Source organism: Ambystoma mexicanum (assembly GCF_040938575.1).
Source record: "Ambystoma mexicanum isolate Mex_15411 chromosome 12 unlocalized genomic scaffold, UKY_AmexF1_1 Mex_chr12_unloc.2, whole genome shotgun sequence".
NCBI classification, from domain to species: Eukaryota; Metazoa; Chordata; class Amphibia; order Caudata; family Ambystomatidae; genus Ambystoma; species Ambystoma mexicanum.
The window spans coordinates 11,414,316-11,438,577 of NW_027182323.1; the positions used below are offsets into that span (position 1 = coordinate 11,414,316).

Here is a 24,262-nt window from a genome sequence, read left to right on the forward strand (position 1 = left end):
TCTCTGTAGCCGGCTTTAGTTTCCAAAATATGACATCTGGATTTCCAGATGCGTACATCATCAACTTTTCCTATAAAAGCAAAGATAATTTAAATGTACAAAACGTCCCCGACCACGAAGGGACTCGAACCCTCAATCTTCTGATTCGAAGTCAGACGCCTTATCCATTAGGCCACGCGGTCCACTGGTTGCAACATCTGTATACTTATATAAATAGCGTCCTCCATCACATTGCATATGCTATCTTGTCTGTCTATGAGGTTAGACCAGAGTCAATCCCCTCATTCTTTATGGAAGTGATATGTTGAACACATATTAAGATGAAGACCCATTTAAATATACAGCCCAGATCTAAAGTACAGGAACCAGTCTCTCACGCGTTTTACTTCTTTCTCTCTGTCTCGCTTCATCCCCGCCTGTCCCCAAATATTGTTCTCTCCTTTTCCGCCTGTATTCTCTCTATCCGTGGACTTCTGAGGCTGTGTCTTAATCGATGCAGCTCTCATGTTCATCTAATTAACTAAATAGATGAAGATGTGTCCTGGTCACCTGCATCACCACAAGCCACAGCGCCTTCCTTATGCACACTTATAAAAAAAAAAAGCAACACCAAAAACAACATACAGCCGCTTCCTAGATCCACAAGCTTATGAAAATGTGGGGGGTTGTGAGCTGGCAGAAGCAGCTTTAACGGAGTGACCATGCTAGGTCACAAGGGTCTGAGAGGAAGAGGAGGAGTAAGGGGAGAAAACATTAGTCAATAGACGGAGTTGAATGCAGACCCTTTAGGCCCAAATGCAACAACTGGCGACAAGCCATAAGTCCCACGCCGCGAGAGACGTCCACTGCACTCTGCAGTTCCTACGCGACTGCAGTCCGCAGTTCCACTTGACACTGACTGCAGTGGCGTCCCATGCCGGCATCCAGACTCCGAGGTCAGGATGGTCTGCGTTCCAACATTACTGTTCCGCTGTGATCCGCAACTCCGCTTGCCACCAGCACTGTGTGGCGTCCCGTGCCCTCATCCAGAGACCTAGGTCAGGAAGTCCACGTACACTATGAGGATGTACTCTGCTCAGCTGTTTCCTTTGACGCAACAGGCCCGGCTGCATTGCCATACCTGTATCCGCCACAGAGGGGTAAGAAAAGATGAGAACATTAAAGGATAAAGGCAACCGGTAAACAGAAGGTGTGGACCAGGAGGTATTTGCATCACCGGGAGGCCTGGAACAGCAGCAAGATGGACGAGCAGCCAGCTGAGCAGCAAGCAAGGCAGAGTTCAAGCGCAAGGGCCACTTTCCTTTGAAAACCCCCACCATTCCCATTGCAGCTCCAATTCGACAAAGGTCCCCGGTGGGCAGAATGGGTGCAAGATTTCACCGATTTCATAGGTGCTGCAGGGTAAGAAAAGTCTCTGGCCATATCTGGCATGATCACAAATGTGTTGGGCAATGAGATGAACGGTAAAATAAAGACCATACCGTAAGAAGAAAGAACACCGTATGACACCCGTGTGGGGGCACTGAACAAGAAATTAATCATCCAGCCCAACAGCGACTACAGAAATTAATACACTGCCGTTTGCGAGCTTTGCTGATGATGAGTCTACTAGGCTGAGGGTGATAGAAGGGTGTACATCGTCTACATTCTGGAAGCAGTTGCTGAAGCAGCCGCTGACCATTGACACAGTCATTGAGCTGGCCAGAGTGCATGAGAGGGTAGATCTGCAGACCACAGCCATTGAAACACAGAAAAAGAAGACAGAGAAAGATGAAACGGTGGCTGCTCTCATGACACCAAGAGGGCCGGTCAACCGGTTCATGGGAGGACCAGTTACCTCGAGGGGGCCTACTCGATATCCATACCAACAAACAGGCAGTCAGCTAGACCACAACGGATATGTTTCAGATGCGGATTCGCATTTCCGCACACCGGAACATGCCCAGCAATTTGTGAGGCATGCTCCAAATGTGGAAGAGAAGGACACTTTCACACCGTGTGCCAAGAAGGCAGACCTTTTCTGACAGCAAGGCCACCACAGACAACCATGTGGAGACCATCAATGAGGGCTTCCCAACAAACAACATGGAGGATACCACGGCCATACTCGCAGATGCCACAAAGAGTGATCAGAGCGATGGAACCGGTTCTGAAATTTGAGGTGGCGACATACAAAGAAATACCACACTAGTACGTGGATTATGCTGATCCATACGAGAATGAATTTAAAAGCCACTGAGATAATGTGGAAATGCTACAGGAGTTTTATATAGACTACACAGACGAATATTTTAATCTAATGCAAGGGGACCAGGAAGCCGAGGAAGGCCCAAGGGTGATGATTGACATGGGGCCTGCTACACATTGCTTCCTCATGGACATTGGAGCAACAGTGAGCATCATGGGAGAACACAAATTTCTCAAAATGGGTGCTAGGAAGATACTGCAAAAGAGAAAGATCCAGGCTCAATAGCCATCCGTGTGGGTTGCACACCTCAGTAACTACACATCCATTCGTCAATTTCAACTGACACTCGCACAACGAGGACGCTCGGCCAACGCCACGATACACGTGATAAGAAGCCCTATAGATGGGTGGTCCCTGCTCAGTTACAAAACGGTGAAATCAATAGGACTCATGTATATAAACTGCCAAGATACAGAAGTGGTAAGGTGCGGTATGGGGCCCCGACAGCTAACGCACAGTGTGGCAAGATTATCACACAGACCCATTTCTAAAGAACAAGTGCGATAAACAAATACCGACCCTCTTCAAGGGACTGGGAAAATAGAAATGGAGCGTCAACTAGCTCCACATCGATGAAAAGGTGCGCCCAGTACCCCAACAGCCCCGGAGGGTTTGGTTTCATTTGCAACAGGCAGTGTCTCAGGAGGTTCAACAGCTGTAGCAAAATGAAATCATTAAGAAGGCGGTAGGGCCCACACCATGGATTTCACCCCTAGTGGTGGTTCCCAAGGAAGGAAGGCGCATCAGGATATGCTTCGACATGAGCGTAGCCAACACAGCCATCCAAGGAGAACGCCGCCGCAGACCAAAAATAGAGATATGATCGTGCAGCTTAACAGAGCCACAACAGTTTACAAGCTTGATCTATCTCAAGGATATCACCAGCTGGGACTGCATCCCTCATCCCATGTGATCATCACATATGCGACACATAGTGGCCTTTTTAGATATATATGCCTTAATTTCGGCATCTCTTCGGCAGCAGAGATGTTTCAGGAAGCCATCAGGTAAGTACTGTTATCGATAAAGTCCGATTTTAATTACAGCGATGACATTTTGGTATACAAAACCTCACAGAATGAACACGATCAGGCACTTATGGTATGTGAAGCATTGCAAACGCCAGGCCTCACTCTAAATTTTGACAAATGCAACATAAAGAAAAAGAAGCTGCGATTCTATGGACACGCCTTTTCAGACGAGGGAACGAAGCCAGGCCCAGACAAGGTACGCACCATAACTGACCTAGTGGCACCCACAACGGTATCAGAGGTGAGGTCGACCCGTGGGTCCTTTTCAAGGCTATGTAGTATGGTCCAAAGCCCCCTATGGGGTCCTTAGTGGTATACTGCGATTGGTCCTGTGATTACAGCTGGGCTCTTGAGGGGCCCTAATTATTCGTTGTGCGCGGCGTTATTGCGTCCTGCTCTGTGTCGGCTGCCCTCATTTGGGACATAAGAGTCCACAATGTACCTATACAATAAGAAAACTTTTTCCAAAAAAGTCAACACAATAAGACAAAATAAAACAAAAACCTTTTGCACCGAGCCCAAAACATGAGAAAACTGCGTAGAAAATCTATTTCTTTTTTCAAAAACAAATGCGAGGTATCCTGGGGGGCAGGATGACAGTTTTGAAAGCTGGTTGCGATTGGGGTCATTTACCCTTGGGCTGTCGATCCTCCCCCTCCTCTGAGCCTAGGAGGCTTAATAGCTATTAGGCATTACTTTGGCCCATTAGATGCATCTTTCATCCCAATTCAGAGGATATTTAGTTTAACAAATAGATGCTAGTCCTTAGAGTTGTGAACCATCTAAAGGCTGGGCTGAGCAATAAAGTGTTTGTCTACGTCATAGGGATATATTGATTGTGTGTGGGCAGGCTTGTGTCCTCTGCCAGTGTATGTTTCCTTCTGTTGTAACATTAATGAGTGTTTGCTGGTAGATGGTCTGCTCTACAAGATGAGAACGTTTACAAGATCTTGCTGAAGGCCCCCTTTCCAATTGGTGCCCCAGACTAAATGTCAGTTTAGTGCTGCCTTATGCCTGCAACCTCCTCAATGTGCGAGTGCTTAAGCAATCCCAAGCAAAGGGCTGGGGCCACCCCTGCTCGCATCCATATGGGTGCACTTCACAGCACTTACAACTCTTTGAGAAGAAGTGCTGGATCATTTATCAAAATGCAGCACTTTATAAAGGATGGCAACCAAAACAACAATCTCTTGGCTAAGAAGCAAGTGTCCAGTCCTTTGGGCCACCTGGGCTGGTTAAGATTCCTTTCATATACTTTCTATGCTACTCTTCCATCACAGCCACCCCTCCTCTGATTGCCCGAGAAAGGCAAGCGTTGCTATGACAAAGTGTCAGAAGAGGCCACTGAGCACAGCCCCTGAGCAAGTTAGGCTGAGAGCTAAATTGGCTCACAGCCTGCCAACCAACTTAGTCAGGAAAGTGAAATGTTTGCCCAGGGCATTCATATTTCACGCCGAACTTTAATTGAACCCGAGGTTTGTGTCTCCCATAACCCATAGCACTTCTTTTATGGCAATGCGTGGAGTGTCTCCCTTACTCCTTCCCTTCATCTCCCAATTCCAAGATCCCTGTTGCACATGGGATACAATGTATCTATTTGAGAGGGAGAGCAAAAGAGAGGGAGAGACACGGTTTGACAGTAGCAAAGTGAGAAAGTGAAATGGAAGCTCTCTGCAGACGCCAGTGGTAGGAGCACAGGAAGGACTCACATTTCTTTTGCCTTGTTTGGCATTTTTCATGTGCTGGTATAATTTATTTATTAAACATCAATATAGTACCTTCATCCAAGGCGTTGCACGTATTACAAAAAGTACAAAAATAAGGTAAACCACAACCAAGGCATGAAACGAGAGACGTCTAATGCTTTCTTTAGCCCTTCATGTCTTTTTCAGCCTTGCTCTGCCATGTGATGTTCTGCTAAATGTGGATTCCAGATTTTGTGCGGTCCTCACCCACCTGGACCATGGACTTTGACTGCTCTCTGCACTACATGCTCAAATTCTACTTTTCATACAAAACAGGCACACCAGCAAAGCCGCCCATGCATGTCATTTGAACACCCCTCCCAACCAATATCAAACATCAGAACACTGCACCTCTGCAACCAACTTACATACCACAACCCATGGCAGAACATCCCTTGGCACCACAGGCATATAAAGCACCCCTTCATGCAAAAACACCTTCATGCTTTTGGCACAGAACACCTGGCAACCGATCCACACATAGAGTGCAGGATACTTCCAGTGTGCATGCGTCAACACAAAAGCAAAGCCATCTTGCATTTCCCTCTTCTCCTCACTAATGTAACCCATCCCTCTCTCTAAGATCCTGCGGAGCCCCTGGAGACCATGCAAATGGCGCTGGATCGGGTATAAAACCCAGTAACATACCATAACCTTGATTTATGGGATCTGGGTCATCTGCCCCCGCAGTAAAACTGCTCGGGCCCCCGTTTTGTCTGTTCATTGACAACGGGGGCCCAGCCCATTTTTGTCCACCTCCTCCATTGTTAAGTATGCAGGGGACACCCCCGCAATCCCTGAGGCTACAGATACCTAACATGGGGAGCAGGGGACACCTCCAAACCCTGCTCCTCATGTTCCGGTATTTTGGCACCCAAATTGTTGGAAAAAATTCGAACTAATGGTAGTGACCGAATTGGGTCAACTCTACCATGCGATCAATATTTTCGGAACAATTTGGGTAATACCTCTTTAAGTGCATTGTGGGATTTATAGTGAACTAGCAGTGACATACGCTCACCTTCCCACCCCAGCACGAAAGGCTTAAATATGTATTCCTCCATTCGTATCCGTAGGGGAACGCGATTGTTTATACCATTTACCTAAACTGGCTTATTTTCTTGCCTTATACGTTGATCAATAGCTGATCTTCCTTTCAAATGCAGCAGTTTAATTGTTTTGCACTTTAGTTCAGGTTTTTTTCTTTCCATTGAAAATATTGTTTCGACTACCCACGAATTTCTAAGTTTATTATTCCTGCATTTGTTGCCAGTTACAAACCCAGAGTTGTCTATATTTGTCCTGTTTTTGTTATAGGGTTCAGTGTTATACTATACAGTCTGCAGGTGGCGCTACTGAGTCCTTGAAAACAGCTTCTTTTATATTAGTCCTCCTATTTAGTCCAACCCATGCAAACCCAATCTCTTTATTATACGCTAATTAGGAATAGGTTAGCGCCAACAGCGTAGATAAGAGAATGGCGAGTTGTGCATGGCTACCAGAAGCGCTGCTAGTAAGGGTCCCTGCCCTCCTGCCCCTGCAAGTGGGACGTTGAGTGATTGTCTTAGTGAGATACCTGTATTCCCGTACAATATCCATGTTTTCTCTTCTAAATAATAAAATCTCAATCATGAAAGGAGTCATTCTGGATTTTCCAGATTTGCTCATGAAATTTCACTGATTGGACGCTTGGCTATGCTTTTCTGCAAAAAGGTGAAATCTTAAACTAGAATTACAGTAGATAACAAAAATATGCTACTGCATGTACTTCTCCTTCTTGAACAGAGTATATTGAGGGACTGGAAAGTACTGCTCACGTGGTTCCATGGTGTAATGGTTAGCACTCTGGACTCTGAATCCAGCGATCCGAGTTCAAATCTCGGTGGGACCTAGTTTTTTTTGAAAAAAAACATTTGACATAAAAATGTTATGTCGACTTAATGTTAACAGGACGTGTCTTGCTATTTTTACTTGCAAATGGTGGCAGAAGTGACTTGTGTGTTTGGAGACGGTACACATGGTACTTTCATAGTCTTTATTTAAACAGAGAAGGCGTTCCCAGGTTTCTGCAACAGAACTTCAATTTCTCTGCCTTTCATCTCTTAGTGTTCTCTCTGAGCAGCAGGTCAGCAAAGTATTCGGGAAACAGTTGCATAGCATCTAACATTCTGTGCTCATTAATCTTGCTTACTGTCCTAAATCTACGTCCTTGCTTACTGTCCTAAATGTAAGTTGATGACTCTCCCATGACCGCAGAATCCCTTTTTTCGGTGCATGTTTTATCGCCTGGAACTGACAGGGGACCCTCTATCTAATACCTCTTTTTTTTTAGATGTACTCTCTTTGTACCCCTAAAACAGTTCAATCACATTGAGCTGGTTATGTATCAAACTCCCACATAACCTATTTCCTCCTCTTATTTAATGTGAACCAGCAGACCTTGAGACTCGCCACTTCAAGGACTATATGTCTTCTCAGTCTTTCTTTCATATCCATGTATGTTGTTGTTGCTTTTACATGTTTTTCAGATTGACACCAATGGAATGTTATTACACGTTTAATTCACTGAAAAGGAAAACGGACAACTGGTTCAAGAAGTAAGAACCATTTGCTGAGTTTTCCCGCTCGTTACCGCGTGTGTCTTGGTTTTGCACGTGATGTGCATGAAAACATATGTGCCTATATAGTATGGTTATAAAATGTAATATGTTGTTTTGGCAGCATCTCTAGAAACCATCTTAACATAAATCATGTTTCCCTTATATCTCCCATCTGCATTTCTCTTTGAAAGTCTTGATTTATTTTTCACTTTCCGGCAAATCATTACTAAAACACGGAATCTGTATGTTCCTGCAATGGACATAGATCCCTGCCAGCTGCCTTGCCTGTGCCCAGGACGAGAAAAGGTGCTTTGCTTCCCCTCACAATGGGTGGATGCTGCCGCTGTCCTTGAACTGATCAATAAGCTCAAATCCACTGGCTCAGCTGTGGCCCTGGAACAGCTTTTCCTTCAATGCCTTTAAGAGGCTCATCTGATCAACCCCATCTTTTCCGCTGGTTTGTCCCCCATATGAACACGGCAGGCGTTACCTTCATGCTTATAAAGAAACCAACACTGGACCCCGCCATACTGGCCTCTTATAGACTTATCTCCAGCCTTCTTGTAATATCTAACATGGTTCTATGTGAAAATGTCTGCAGGTAAATGTAGTCAGCAAAAAGTCATTTTAATAAAGTTAGTCATTCAATAAAAACTATGCCAGGTCTGAAAATGTTGCCAGTAAATAAGGTCACCAAAACACCTATTTTTAAATACACAAAAGCACAAGGCTGCAACCCTAAATATGAACTCCATTCCTAAACCGTCCCCTAACTCGAATTACACCACTTATCCTACCCTAAATTCTCACAGAACAGGAACCCTTCAGCACACGAATGCACTTTATTTGCATATTAGCGAATGCAAAATAAAGAGCAAATCAACAGTGAACCTGTCTCCAATACAATCACCAGGTCGCCACAAATTACACAGCCCTAGCCCTGACCCAAACCCTTCCTGTAATACTAACCTTACCTTAATTGCAACTCTAACACTTACCCTAATGATTACTTTACCCTAACCACTAGGTTGAACCTAACTGCTATCCTACGCCAACACCACCAGCCCTTTCCATCCTCTGTATCCATTTCTTTAACACTTCCCCAAACCAATACCCAAACCCTTCAGCTGACACAGAATCTCGTCTAACCACTAACCAAACCTGAACATATTTACTCTAACCCTAACCCCTATCCTTCCCCTAACCCTAAACCAGGCAATAACAAGCCCACTAAATACTCTTTTACCTAACAATTACTGTAGCAACACTACCAATTTTGGCTACTTTTCAGCTGCGTTTTTGACTACTTTTTGCTTGGCATCGTTTTCACTGCAGAGGTATTTTCACCACGACATTTTCACAGACTATTTTTGATGGTTATATTTTGTCGGGATACCTGTAACATGATGTGCTGGTTCTGTTGGAGCGCTTGGTGGCAGAAAATATGGCTGACCACCACATCCTGCTTTATTATGACATGACATGCAATTTGCAAATTGGAAGTATGTCAGGATGATGCAAAGTAGGAGTATACTGATGCTGTGAAAAGTCGGCATTTAGAGCTATTTTTAACTGGGCATGAATTGCTTTTTGTAGAGCCAGTTCAACATCCAGATGCATACTGGTCGCTGCACTGATGCCTTGAAAGCATTTCCGGAAACCTTAGTGAAGACACAATTACCACATTTGCTAAGGTAACATTACCAGCTTGAACACTCGTGCACATGTTGTTATTACACCGGTGGTAAAACAAGCAGCATGTTGTCATTGTGCTGGGGCTACAATGAGCAAAACTGTTGTAATGACAAGGTTTATGCTAAGCACCAGCGTAATGACAAAAGATGTGTTGGAATTAGGGCGCTACAAAACCCTTCATGTGCATCTCTTAGCGCCAGGCCTAACGCCGCAATGTTTGTGTTCGTGTTTTGGGTGCTTCCAACGGTGCGGATGTTAACGTTTCAGCACTGCAAACATGCAGCCATATTGTGTAATTTCACTGTCACTACAACCAGACAAATACCTTCCCTGCTCCTGCACTAGAGCAGTGCAAATTGGATGAATCTCCCCCAATGCGTGCCAGCACACACAACCCTCTTCCGACCTGAAGCCATACAATGGGCTGACAGTATTTCCTAAGCATTTGCACACGAATGGTGTTGAGGAGCATCTCATGGTCTTCTCTGTAGCCGGCTTTAGTTTCCAAAATATGACATCTGGATTTCCAGATGCGTACATCATCAACTTTTCCTATAAAAGCAAAGATAATTTAAATGTACAAAACGTCCCCGACCACGAAGGGACTCGAACCCTCAATCTTCTGATTCGAAGTCAGACGCCTTATCCATTAGGCCACGCGGTCCACTGGTTGCAACATCTGTATACTTATATAAATAGCGTCCTCCATCACATTGCATATGCTATCTTGTCTGTCTATGAGGTTAGACCAGAGTCAATCCCCTCATTCTTTATGGAAGTGATATGTTGAACACATATTAAGATGAAGACCCATTTAAATATACAGCCCAGATCTAAAGTACAGGAACCAGTCTCTCACGCGTTTTACTTCTTTCTCTCTGTCTCGCTTCATCCCCGCCTGTCCCCAAATATTGTTCTCTCCTTTTCCGCCTGTATTCTCTCTATCCGTGGACTTCTGAGGCTGTGTCTTAATCGATGCAGCTCTCATGTTCATCTAATTAACTAAATAGATGAAGATGTGTCCTGGTCACCTGCATCACCACAAGCCACAGCGCCTTCCTTATGCACACTTATAAAAAAAAAAAGCAACACCAAAAACAACATACAGCCGCTTCCTAGATCCACAAGCTTATGAAAATGTGGGGGGTTGTGAGCTGGCAGAAGCAGCTTTAACGGAGTGACCATGCTAGGTCACAAGGGTCTGAGAGGAAGAGGAGGAGTAAGGGGAGAAAACATTAGTCAATAGACGGAGTTGAATGCAGACCCTTTAGGCCCAAATGCAACAACTGGCGACAAGCCATAAGTCCCACGCCGCGAGAGACGTCCACTGCACTCTGCAGTTCCTACGCGACTGCAGTCCGCAGTTCCACTTGACACTGACTGCAGTGGCGTCCCATGCCGGCATCCAGACTCCGAGGTCAGGATGGTCTGCGTTCCAACATTACTGTTCCGCTGTGATCCGCAACTCCGCTTGCCACCAGCACTGTGTGGCGTCCCGTGCCCTCATCCAGAGACCTAGGTCAGGAAGTCCACGTACACTATGAGGATGTACTCTGCTCAGCTGTTTCCTTTGACGCAACAGGCCCGGCTGCATTGCCATACCTGTATCCGCCACAGAGGGGTAAGAAAAGATGAGAACATTAAAGGATAAAGGCAACCGGTAAACAGAAGGTGTGGACCAGGAGGTATTTGCATCACCGGGAGGCCTGGAACAGCAGCAAGATGGACGAGCAGCCAGCTGAGCAGCAAGCAAGGCAGAGTTCAAGCGCAAGGGCCACTTTCCTTTGAAAACCCCCACCATTCCCATTGCAGCTCCAATTCGACAAAGGTCCCCGGTGGGCAGAATGGGTGCAAGATTTCACCGATTTCATAGGTGCTGCAGGGTAAGAAAAGTCTCTGGCCATATCTGGCATGATCACAAATGTGTTGGGCAATGAGATGAACGGTAAAATAAAGACCATACCGTAAGAAGAAAGAACACCGTATGACACCCGTGTGGGGGCACTGAACAAGAAATTAATCATCCAGCCCAACAGCGACTACAGAAATTAATACACTGCCGTTTGCGAGCTTTGCTGATGATGAGTCTACTAGGCTGAGGGTGATAGAAGGGTGTACATCGTCTACATTCTGGAAGCAGTTGCTGAAGCAGCCGCTGACCATTGACACAGTCATTGAGCTGGCCAGAGTGCATGAGAGGGTAGATCTGCAGACCACAGCCATTGAAACACAGAAAAAGAAGACAGAGAAAGATGAAACGGTGGCTGCTCTCATGACACCAAGAGGGCCGGTCAACCGGTTCATGGGAGGACCAGTTACCTCGAGGGGGCCTACTCGATATCCATACCAACAAACAGGCAGTCAGCTAGACCACAACGGATATGTTTCAGATGCGGATTCGCATTTCCGCACACCGGAACATGCCCAGCAATTTGTGAGGCATGCTCCAAATGTGGAAGAGAAGGACACTTTCACACCGTGTGCCAAGAAGGCAGACCTTTTCTGACAGCAAGGCCACCACAGACAACCATGTGGAGACCATCAATGAGGGCTTCCCAACAAACAACATGGAGGATACCACGGCCATACTCGCAGATGCCACAAAGAGTGATCAGAGCGATGGAACCGGTTCTGAAATTTGAGGTGGCGACATACAAAGAAATACCACACTAGTACGTGGATTATGCTGATCCATACGAGAATGAATTTAAAAGCCACTGAGATAATGTGGAAATGCTACAGGAGTTTTATATAGACTACACAGACGAATATTTTAATCTAATGCAAGGGGACCAGGAAGCCGAGGAAGGCCCAAGGGTGATGATTGACATGGGGCCTGCTACACATTGCTTCCTCATGGACATTGGAGCAACAGTGAGCATCATGGGAGAACACAAATTTCTCAAAATGGGTGCTAGGAAGATACTGCAAAAGAGAAAGATCCAGGCTCAATAGCCATCCGTGTGGGTTGCACACCTCAGTAACTACACATCCATTCGTCAATTTCAACTGACACTCGCACAACGAGGACGCTCGGCCAACGCCACGATACACGTGATAAGAAGCCCTATAGATGGGTGGTCCCTGCTCAGTTACAAAACGGTGAAATCAATAGGACTCATGTATATAAACTGCCAAGATACAGAAGTGGTAAGGTGCGGTATGGGGCCCCGACAGCTAACGCACAGTGTGGCAAGATTATCACACAGACCCATTTCTAAAGAACAAGTGCGATAAACAAATACCGACCCTCTTCAAGGGACTGGGAAAATAGAAATGGAGCGTCAACTAGCTCCACATCGATGAAAAGGTGCGCCCAGTACCCCAACAGCCCCGGAGGGTTTGGTTTCATTTGCAACAGGCAGTGTCTCAGGAGGTTCAACAGCTGTAGCAAAATGAAATCATTAAGAAGGCGGTAGGGCCCACACCATGGATTTCACCCCTAGTGGTGGTTCCCAAGGAAGGAAGGCGCATCAGGATATGCTTCGACATGAGCGTAGCCAACACAGCCATCCAAGGAGAACGCCGCCGCAGACCAAAAATAGAGATATGATCGTGCAGCTTAACAGAGCCACAACAGTTTACAAGCTTGATCTATCTCAAGGATATCACCAGCTGGGACTGCATCCCTCATCCCATGTGATCATCACATATGCGACACATAGTGGCCTTTTTAGATATATATGCCTTAATTTCGGCATCTCTTCGGCAGCAGAGATGTTTCAGGAAGCCATCAGGTAAGTACTGTTATCGATAAAGACCGATTTTAATTACAGCGATGACATTTTGGTATACAAAACCTCACAGAATGAACACGATCAGGCACTTATGGTATGTGAAGCATTGCAAACGCCAGGCCTCACTCTAAATTTTGACAAATGCAACATAAAGAAAAAGAAGCTGCGATTCTATGGACACGCCTTTTCAGACGAGGGAACGAAGCCAGGCCCAGACAAGGTACGCACCATAACTGACCTAGTGGCACCCACAACGGTATCAGAGGTGAGGTCGACCCGTGGGTCCTTTTCAAGGCTATGTAGTATGGTCCAAAGCCCCCTATGGGGTCCTTAGTGGTATACTGCGATTGGTCCTGTGATTACAGCTGGGCTCTTGAGGGGCCCTAATTATTCGTTGTGCGCGGCGTTATTGCGTCCTGCTCTGTGTCGGCTGCCCTCATTTGGGACATAAGAGTCCACAATGTACCTATACAATAAGAAAACTTTTTCCAAAAAAGTCAACACAATAAGACAAAATAAAACAAAAACCTTTTGCACCGAGCCCAAAACATGAGAAAACTGCGTAGAAAATCTATTTCTTTTTTCAAAAACAAATGCGAGGTATCCTGGGGGGCAGGATGACAGTTTTGAAAGCTGGTTGCGATTGGGGTCATTTACCCTTGGGCTGTCGATCCTCCCCCTCCTCTGAGCCTAGGAGGCTTAATAGCTATTAGGCATTACTTTGGCCCATTAGATGCATCTTTCATCCCAATTCAGAGGATATTTAGTTTAACAAATAGATGCTAGTCCTTAGAGTTGTGAACCATCTAAAGGCTGGGCTGAGCAATAAAGTGTTTGTCTACGTCATAGGGATATATTGATTGTGTGTGGGCAGGCTTGTGTCCTCTGCCAGTGTATGTTTCCTTCTGTTGTAACATTAATGAGTGTTTGCTGGTAGATGGTCTGCTCTACAAGATGAGAACGTTTACAAGATCTTGCTGAAGGCCCCCTTTCCAATTGGTGCCCCAGACTAAATGTCAGTTTAGTGCTGCCTTATGCCTGCAACCTCCTCAATGTGCGAGTGCTTAAGCAATCCCAAGCAAAGGGCTGGGGCCACCCCTGCTCGCATCCATATGGGTGCACTTCACAGCACTTACAACTCTTTGAGAAGAAGTGCTGGATCATTTATCAAAATGCAGCACTTTATAAAGGATGGCAACCAAAACAACAATCTCTTGGCTAAGAAGCAAGTGTCCAGTCCTTTGGGCCACCTGGGCTGGTTAAGATTCCTTTCATATACTTTCTATGCTACTCTTCCATCACAGCCACCCATCCTCTGATTGCCCGAGAAAGGCAAGCGTTGCTATGACAAAGTGTCAGAAGAGGCCACTGAGCACAGCCCCTGAGCAAGTTAGGCTGAGAGCTAAATTGGCTCACAGCCTGCCAACCAACTTAGTCAGGAAAGTGAAATGTTTGCCCAGGGCATTCATATTTCACGCCGAACTTTAATTGAACCCGAGGTTTGTGTCTCCCATAACCCATAGCACTTCTTTTATGGCAATGCGTGGAGTGTCTCCCTTACTCCTTCCCTTCATCTCCCAATTCCAAGATCCCTGTTGCACATGGGATACAATGTATCTATTTGAGAGGGAGAGCAAAAGAGAGGGAGAGACACGGTTTGACAGTAGCAAAGTGAGAAAGTGAAATGGAAGCTCTCTGCAGACGCCAGTGGTAGGAGCACAGGAAGGACTCACATTTCTTTTGCCTTGTTTGGCATTTTTCATGTGCTGGTATAATTTATTTATTAAACATCAATATAGTACCTTCATCCAAGGCGTTGCACGTATTACAAAAAGTACAAAAATAAGGTAAACCACAACCAAGGCATGAAACGAGAGACGTCTAATGCTTTCTTTAGCCCTTCATGTCTTTTTCAGCCTTGCTCTGCCATGTGATGTTCTGCTAAATGTGGATTCCAGATTTTGTGCGGTCCTCACCCACCTGGACCATGGACTTTGACTGCTCTCTGCACTACATGCTCAAATTCTACTTTTCATACAAAACAGGCACACCAGCAAAGCCGCCCATGCATGTCATTTGAACACCCCTCCCAACCAATATCAAACATCAGAACACTGCACCTCTGCAACCAACTTACATACCACAACCCATGGCAGAACATCCCTTGGCACCACAGGCATATAAAGCACCCCTTCATGCAAAAACACCTTCATGCTTTTGGCACAGAACACCTGGCAACCGATCCACACATAGAGTGCAGGATACTTCCAGTGTGCATGCGTCAACACAAAAGCAAAGCCATCTTGCATTTCCCTCTTCTCCTCACTAATGTAACCCATCCCTCTCTCTAAGATCCTGCGGAGCCCCTGGAGACCATGCAAATGGCGCTGGATCGGGTATAAAACCCAGTAACATACCATAACCTTGATTTATGGGATCTGGGTCATCTGCCCCCGCAGTAAAACTGCTCGGGCCCCCGTTTTGTCTGTTCATTGACAACGGGGGCCCAGCCCATTTTTGTCCACCTCCTCCATTGTTAAGTATGCAGGGGACACCCCCGCAATCCCTGAGGCTACAGATACCTAACATGGGGAGCAGGGGACACCTCCAAACCCTGCTCCTCATGTTCCGGTATTTTGGCACCCAAATTGTTGGAAAAAATTCGAACTAATGGTAGTGACCGAATTGGGTCAACTCTACCATGCGATCAATATTTTCGGAACAATTTGGGTAATACCTCTTTAAGTGCATTGTGGGATTTATAGTGAACTAGCAGTGACATACGCTCACCTTCCCACCCCAGCACGAAAGGCTTAAATATGTATTCCTCCATTCGTATCCGTAGGGGAACGCGATTGTTTATACCATTTACCTAAACTGGCTTATTTTCTTGCCTTATACGTTGATCAATAGCTGATCTTCCTTTCAAATGCAGCAGTTTAATTGTTTTGCACTTTAGTTCAGGTTTTTTTCTTTCCATTGAAAATATTGTTTCGACTACCCACGAATTTCTAAGTTTATTATTCCTGCATTTGTTGCCAGTTACAAACCCAGAGTTGTCTATATTTGTCCTGTTTTTGTTATAGGGTTCAGTGTTATACTATACAGTCTGCAGGTGGCGCTACTGAGTCCTTGAAAACAGCTTCTTTTATATTAGTCCTCCTATTTAGTCCAACCCATGCAAACCCAATCTCTTTATTATACGCTAATTAGGAATAGGTTAGCGCCAACAGCGTAGATAAGAGAATGGCGAGTTGTGCATGGCTACCAGAAGCGCTGCTAGTAAGGGTCCCTGCCCTCCTGCCCCTGCAAGTGGGACGTTGAGTGATTGTGTTAGTGAGATACCTGTATTCCCGTACAATATCCATGTTTTCTCTTCTAAATAATAAAATCTCAATCATGAAAGGAGTCATTCTGGATTTTCCAGATTTGCTCATGAAATTTCACTGATTGGACGCTTGGCTATGCTTTTCTGCAAAAAGGTGAAATCTTAAACTAGAATTACAGTAGATAACAAAAATATGCTACTGCATGTACTTCTCCTTCTTGAACAGAGTATATTGAGGGACTGGAAAGTACTGCTCACGTGGTTCCATGGTGTAATGGTTAGCACTCTGGACTCTGAATCCAGCGATCCGAGTTCAAATCTCGGTGGGACCTAGTTTTTTTTGAAAAAAAACATTTGACATAAAAATGTTATGTCGACTTAATGTTAACAGGACGTGTCTTGCTATTTTTACTTGCAAATGGTGGCAGAAGTGACTTGTGTGTTTGGAGACGGTACACATGGTACTTTCATAGTCTTTATTTAAACAGAGAAGGCGTTCCCAGGTTTCTGCAACAGAACTTCAATTTCTCTGCCTTTCATCTCTTAGTGTTCTCTCTGAGCAGCAGGTCAGCAAAGTATTCGGGAAACAGTTGCATAGCATCTAACATTCTGTGCTCATTAATCTTGCTTACTGTCCTAAATCTACGTCCTTGCTTACTGTCCTAAATGTAAGTTGATGACTCTCCCATGACCGCAGAATCCCTTTTTTCGGTGCATGTTTTATCGCCTGGAACTGACAGGGGACCCTCTATCTAATACCTCTTTTTTTTTAGATGTACTCTCTTTGTACCCCTAAAACAGTTCAATCACATTGAGCTGGTTATGTATCAAACTCCCACATAACCTATTTCCTCCTCTTATTTAATGTGAACCAGCAGACCTTGAGACTCGCCACTTCAAGGACTATATGTCTTCTCAGTCTTTCTTTCATATCCATGTATGTTGTTGTTGCTTTTACATGTTTTTCAGATTGACACCAATGGAATGTTATTACACGTTTAATTCACTGAAAAGGAAAACGGACAACTGGTTCAAGAAGTAAGAACCATTTGCTGAGTTTTCCCGCTCGTTACCGCGTGTGTCTTGGTTTTGCACGTGATGTGCATGAAAACATATGTGCCTATATAGTATGGTTATAAAATGTAATATGTTGTTTTGGCAGCATCTCTAGAAACCATCTTAACATAAATCATGTTTCCCTTATATCTCCCATCTGCATTTCTCTTTGAAAGTCTTGATTTATTTTTCACTTTCCGGCAAATCATTACTAAAACACGGAATCTGTATGTTCCTGCAATGGACATAGATCCCTGCCAGCTGCCTTGCCTGTGCCCAGGACGAGAAAAGGTGCTTTGCTTCCCCTCACAATGGGTGGATGCTGCCGCTGTCCTTGAACTGATCAATAAGCTCAAATCCACTGGCTCAGCTGTGGCCCTGGAACAGCTTTTCCTTCAATGCCTTTAAGAGGCTCATCTGATCAACCCCATCTTTTCCGCTGGTTTGTCCCCCATATGAACACGGCAGGCGTTACCTTCATGCTTATAAAGAAACCAACACTGGACCCCGCCATACTGGCCTCTTATAGACTTATCTCCAGCCTTCTTGTAATATCTAACATGGTTCTATGTGAAAATGTCTGCAGGTAAATGTAGTCAGCAAAAAGTCATTTTAATAAAGTTAGTCATTCAATAAAAACTATGCCAGGTCTGAAAATGTTGCCAGTAAATAAGGTCACCAAAACACCTATTTTTAAATACACAAAAGCACAAGGCTGCAACCCTAAATATGAACTCCATTCCTAAACCGTCCCCTAACTCGAATTACACCACTTATCCTACCCTAAATTCTCACAGAACAGGAACCCTTCAGCACACGAATGCACTTTATTTGCATATTAGCGAATGCAAAATAAAGAGCAAATCAACAGTGAACCTGTCTCCAATACAATCACCAGGTCGCCACAAATTACACAGCCCTAGCCCTGACCCAAACCCTTCCTGTAATACTAACCTTACCTTAATTGCAACTCTAACACTTACCCTAATGATTACTTTACCCTAACCACTAGGTTTAACCTAACTGCTATCCTACGCCAACACCACCAGCCCTTTCCATCCTCTGTATCCATTTCTTTAACACTTCCCCAAACCAATACCCAAACCCTTCAGCTGACACAGAATCTCGTCTAACCACTAACCAAACCTGAACATATTTACTCTAACCCTAACCCCTATCCTTCCCCTAACCCTAAACCAGGCAATAACAAGCCCACTAAATACTCTTTTACCTAACAATTACTGTAGCAACACTACCAATTTTGGCTACTTTTCAGCTGCGTTTTTGACTACTTTTTGCTTGGCATCGTTTTCACTGCAGAGGTATTTTCACCACGACATTTTCACAGACTATTTTTGATGGCTATATTTTGTCGGGATACCTGTAACATGATGTGCTGGTTCTGTTGGAGCGCTTGGTGGCAGAAAATATGGCTGACCACCACATCCTGCTTTATTATGACATGACATGCAATTTGCAAATTGGAAGTATGTCAGGATGATGCAAAGTAGGAGTATACTGATGCTGTGAAAAGTCGGCATTTAGAGCTATTTTTAACTGGGCATGAATTGCTTTTTGTAGAGCCAGTTCAACATCCAGATGCATACTGGTCGCTGCACTGATGCCTTGAAAGCATTTCCGGAAACCTTAGTGAAGACACAATTACCACATTTGCTAAGGTAACATTACCAGCTTGAACACTCGTGCACATGTTGTTATTACACCGGTGGTAAAACAAGCAGCATGTTGTCATTGTGCTGGGGCTACAATGAGCAAAACTGTTGTAATGACAAGGTTTATGCTAAGCACCAGCGTAATGACAAAAGATGTGTTGGAATTAGGGCGCTACAAAACCCTTCATGTGCATCTCTTAGCGCCAGGCCTAACGCCGCAATGTTTGTGTTCGTGTTTTGGGTGCTTCCAACGGTGCGGATGTTAACGTTTCAGCACTGCAAACATGCAGCCATATTGTGTAATTTCACTGTCACTACAACCAGACAAATACCTTCCCTGCTCCTGCACTAGAGCAGTGCAAATTGGATGAATCTCCCCCAATGCGTGCCAGCACACACAACCCTCTTCCGACCTGAAGCCATACAATGGGCTGACAGTATTTCCTAAGCATTTGCACACGAATGGTGTTGAGGAGCATCTCATGGTCTTCTCTGTAGCCGGCTTTAGTTTCCAAAATATGACATCTGGATTTCCAGATGCGTACATCATCAACTTTTCCTATAAAAGCAAAGATAATTTAAATGTACAAAACGTCCCCGACCACGAAGGGACTCGAACCCTCAATCTTCTGATTCGAAGTCAGACGCCTTATCCATTAGGCCACGCGGTCCACTGGTTGCAACATCTGTATACTTATATAAATAGCGTCCTCCACCACATTGCATATGCTATCTTGTCTGTCTATGAGGTTAGACCAGAGTCAATCCCCTCATTCTTTATGGAAGTGATATGTTGAACACATATTAAGATGAAGACCCATTTAAATATACAGCCCAGATCTAAAGTACAGGAACCAGTCTCTCACGCGTTTTACTTCTTTCTCTCTGTCTCGCTTCATCCCCGCCTGTCCCCAAATATTGTTCTCTCCTTTTCCGCCTGTATTCTCTCTATCCGTGGACTTCTGAGGCTGTGTCTTAATCGATGCAGCTCTCATGTTCATCTAATTAACTAAATAGATGAAGATGTGTCCTGGTCACCTGCATCACCACAAGCCACAGCGCCTTCCTTATGCACACTTATAAAAAAAAAAAGCAACACCAAAAACAACATACAGCCGCTTCCTAGATCCACAAGCTTATGAAAATGTGGGGGGTTGTGAGCTGGCAGAAGCAGCTTTAACGGAGTGACCATGCTAGGTCACAAGGGTCTGAGAGGAAGAGGAGGAGTAAGGGGAGAAAACATTAGTCAATAGACGGAGTTGAATGCAGACCCTTTAGGCCCAAATGCAACAACTGGCGACAAGCCATAAGTCCCACGCCGCGAGAGACGTCCACTGCACTCTGCAGTTCCTACGCGACTGCAGTCCGCAGTTCCACTTGACACTGACTGCAGTGGCGTCCCATGCCGGCATCCAGACTCCGAGGTCAGGATGGTCTGCGTTCCAACATTACTGTTCCGCTGTGATCCGCAACTCCGCTTGCCACCAGCACTGTGTGGCGTCCCGTGCCCTCATCCAGAGACCTAGGTCAGGAAGTCCACGTACACTATGAGGATGTACTCTGCTCAGCTGTTTCCTTTGACGCAACAGGCCCGGCTGCATTGCCATACCTGTATCCGCCACAGAGGGGTAAGAAAAGATGAGAACATTAAAGGATAAAGGCAACCGGTAAACAGAAGGTGTGGACCAGGAGGTATTTGCATCACCGGGAGGCCTGGAACAGCAGCAAGATGGACGAGCAGCCAGCTGAGCAGCAAGCAAGGCAGAGTTCAAGCGCAAGGGCCACTTTCCTTTGAAAACCCCCACCATTCCCATTGCAGCTCCAATTCGACAAAGGTCCCCGGTGGGCAGAATGGGTGCAAGATTTCACCGATTTCATAGGTGCTGCAGGGTAAGAAAAGTCTCTGGCCATATCTGGCATGATCACAAATGTGTTGGGCAATGAGATGAACGGTAAAATAAAGACCATACCGTAAGAAGAAAGAACACCGTATGACACCCGTGTGGGGGCACTGAACAAGAAATTAATCATCCAGCCCAACAGCGACTACAGAAATTAATACACTGCCGTTTGCGAGCTTTGCTGATGATGAGTCTACTAGGCTGAGGGTGATAGAAGGGTGTACATCGTCTACATTCTGGAAGCAGTTGCTGAAGCAGCCGCTGACCATTGACACAGTCATTGAGCTGGCCAGAGTGCATGAGAGGGTAGATCTGCAGACCACAGCCATTGAAACACAGAAAAAGAAGACAGAGAAAGATGAAACGGTGGCTGCTCTCATGACACCAAGAGGGCCGGTCAACCGGTTCATGGGAGGACCAGTTACCTCGAGGGGGCCTACTCGATATCCATACCAACAAACAGGCAGTCAGCTAGACCACAACGGATATGTTTCAGATGCGGATTCGCATTTCCGCACACCGGAACATGCCCAGCAATTTGTGAGGCATGCTCCAAATGTGGAAGAGAAGGACACTTTCACACCGTGTGCCAAGAAGGCAGACCTTTTCTGACAGCAAGGCCACCACAGACAACCATGTGGAGACCATCAATGAGGGCTTCCCAACAAACAACATGGAGGATACCACGGCCATACTCGCAGATGCCACAAAGAGTGATCAGAGCGATGGAACCGGTTCTGAAATTTGAGGTGGCGACATACAAAGAAATACCACACTAGTACGTGGATTATGCTGATCCATACGAGAATGAATTTAAAAGCCACTGAGATAATGTGGAAATGCTACAGGAGTTTTATATAGACTACACAGACGAATATTTTAATCTAATGCAAGGGGACCAGGAAGCCGAGGAAGGCCCAAGGGTGATGATTGACATGGGGCCTGCTACACATTGCTTCCTCATGGACATTGGAGCAACAGTGAGCATCATGGGAGAACACAAATTTCTCAAAATGGGTGCTAGGAAGATACTGCAAAAGAGAAAGATCCAGGCTCAATAGCCATCCGTGTGGGTTGCACACCTCAGTAACTACACATCCATTCGTCAATTTCAACTGACACTCGCACAACGAGGACGCTCGGCCAACGCCACGATACACGTGATAAGAAGCCCTATAGATGGGTGGTCCCTGCTCAGTTACAAAACGGTGAAATCAATAGGACTCATGTATATAAACTGCCAAGATACAGAAGTGGTAAGGTGCGGTATGGGGCCCCGACAGCTAACGCACAGTGTGGCAAGATTATCACACAGACCCATTTCTAAAGAACAAGTGCGATAAACAAATACCGACCCTCTTCAAGGGACTGGGAAAATAGAAATGGAGCGTCAACTAGCTCCACATCGATGAAAAGGTGCGCCCAGTACCCCAACAGCCCCGGAGGGTTTGGTTTCATTTGCAACAGGCAGTGTCTCAGGAGGTTCAACAGCTGTAGCAAAATGAAATCATTAAGAAGGCGGTAGGGCCCACACCATGGATTTCACCCCTAGTGGTGGTTCCCAAGGAAGGAAGGCGCATCAGGATATGCTTCGACATGAGCGTAGCCAACACAGCCATCCAAGGAGAACGCCGCCGCAGACCAAAAATAGAGATATGATCGTGCAGCTTAACAGAGCCACAACAGTTTACAAGCTTGATCTATCTCAAGGATATCACCAGCTGGGACTGCATCCCTCATCCCATGTGATCATCACATATGCGACACATAGTGGCCTTTTTAGATATATATGCCTTAATTTCGGCATCTCTTCGGCAGCAGAGATGTTTCAGGAAGCCATCAGGTAAGTACTGTTATCGATAAAGACCGATTTTAATTACAGCAATGACATTTTGGTATACAAAACCTCACAGAATGAACACGATCAGGCACTTATGGTATGTGAAGCATTGCAAACGCCAGGCCTCACTCTAAATTTTGACAAATGCAACATAAAGAAAAAGAAGCTGCGATTCTATGGACACGCCTTTTCAGACGAGGGAACGAAGCCAGGCCCAGACAAGGTACGCACCATAACTGACCTAGTGGCACCCACAACGGTATCAGAGGTGAGGTCGACCCGTGGGTCCTTTTCAAGGCTATGTAGTATGGTCCAAAGCCCCCTATGGGGTCCTTAGTGGTATACTGCGATTGGTCCTGTGATTACAGCTGGGCTCTTGAGGGGCCCTAATTATTCGTTGTGCGCTGCGTTATTGCGTCCTGCTCTGTGTCGGCTGCCCTCATTTGGGACATAAGAGTCCACAATGTACCTATACAATAAGAAAACTTTTTCCAAAAAAGTCAACACAATAAGACAAAATAAAACAAAAACCTTTTGCACCGAGCCCAAAACATGAGAAAACTGCGTAGAAAATCTATTTCTTTTTTCAAAAACAAATGCGAGGTATCCTGGGGGGCAGGATGACAGTTTTGAAAGCTGGTTGCGATTGGGGTCATTTACCCTTGGGCTGTCGATCCTCCCCCTCCTCTGAGCCTAGGATGCTTAATAGCTATTAGGCATTACTTTGGCCCATTAGATGCATCTTTCATCCCAATTCAGAGGATATTTAGTTTAACAAATAGATGCTAGTCCTTAGAGTTGTGAACCATCTAAAGGCTGGGCTGAGCAATAAAGTGTTTGTCTACGTCATAGGGATATATTGATTGTGTGTGGGCAGGCTTGTGTCCTCTGCCAGTGTATGTTTCCTTCTGTTGTAACATTAATGAGTGTTTGCTGGTAGATGGTCTGCTCTACAAGATGAGAACGTTTACAAGATCTTGCTGAAGGCCCCCTTTCCAATTGGTGCCCCAGACTAAATGTCAGTTTAGTGCTGCCTTATGCCTGCAACCTCCTCAATGTGCGAGTGCTTAAGCAATCCCAAGCAAAGGGCTGGGGCCACCCCTGCTCGCATCCATATGGGTGCACTTCACAGCACTTACAACTCTTTGAGAAGAAGTGCTGGATCATTTATCAAAATGCAGCACTTTATAAAGGATGGCAACCAAAACAACAATCTCTTGGCTAAGAAGCAAGTGTCCAGTCCTTTGGGCCACCTGGGCTGGTTAAGATTCCTTTCATATACTTTCTATGCTACTCTTCCATCACAGCCACCCCTCCTCTGATTGCCCGAGAAAGGCAAGCGTTGCTATGACAAAGTGTCAGAAGAGGCCACTGAGCACAGCCCCTGAGCAAGTTAGGCTGAGAGCTA

At 45.4% G+C, this 24,262-nt stretch overlaps 5 non-coding genes across 5 annotated transcripts; 2 read left to right on the plus strand and 3 right to left on the minus strand.

The window, feature by feature from the left end:
- Window positions 1-109: 109 nt before the first annotated feature.
- Window positions 110-182, minus strand: TRNAR-UCG (transfer RNA arginine (anticodon UCG)). The gene has a single exon. It is a non-coding gene; the product is annotated as a tRNA-Arg (tRNA).
- Window positions 183-6,843: 6,661 nt separating this feature from the next.
- Window positions 6,844-6,915, plus strand: TRNAQ-CUG (transfer RNA glutamine (anticodon CUG)). Its single transcript has one exon. It is a non-coding gene; the product is annotated as a tRNA-Gln (tRNA).
- Window positions 6,916-9,910: 2,995 nt separating this feature from the next.
- On the minus strand, window positions 9,911-9,983 carry TRNAR-UCG (transfer RNA arginine (anticodon UCG)). The gene has a single exon. It is a non-coding gene; the product is annotated as a tRNA-Arg (tRNA).
- Window positions 9,984-16,644: 6,661 nt separating this feature from the next.
- Window positions 16,645-16,716, plus strand: TRNAQ-CUG (transfer RNA glutamine (anticodon CUG)). Its single transcript has one exon. It is a non-coding gene; the product is annotated as a tRNA-Gln (tRNA).
- Window positions 16,717-19,711: 2,995 nt separating this feature from the next.
- TRNAR-UCG (transfer RNA arginine (anticodon UCG)) lies at window positions 19,712-19,784 on the minus strand. Its single transcript has one exon. It is a non-coding gene; the product is annotated as a tRNA-Arg (tRNA).
- Window positions 19,785-24,262: the final 4,478 nt, after the last annotated feature.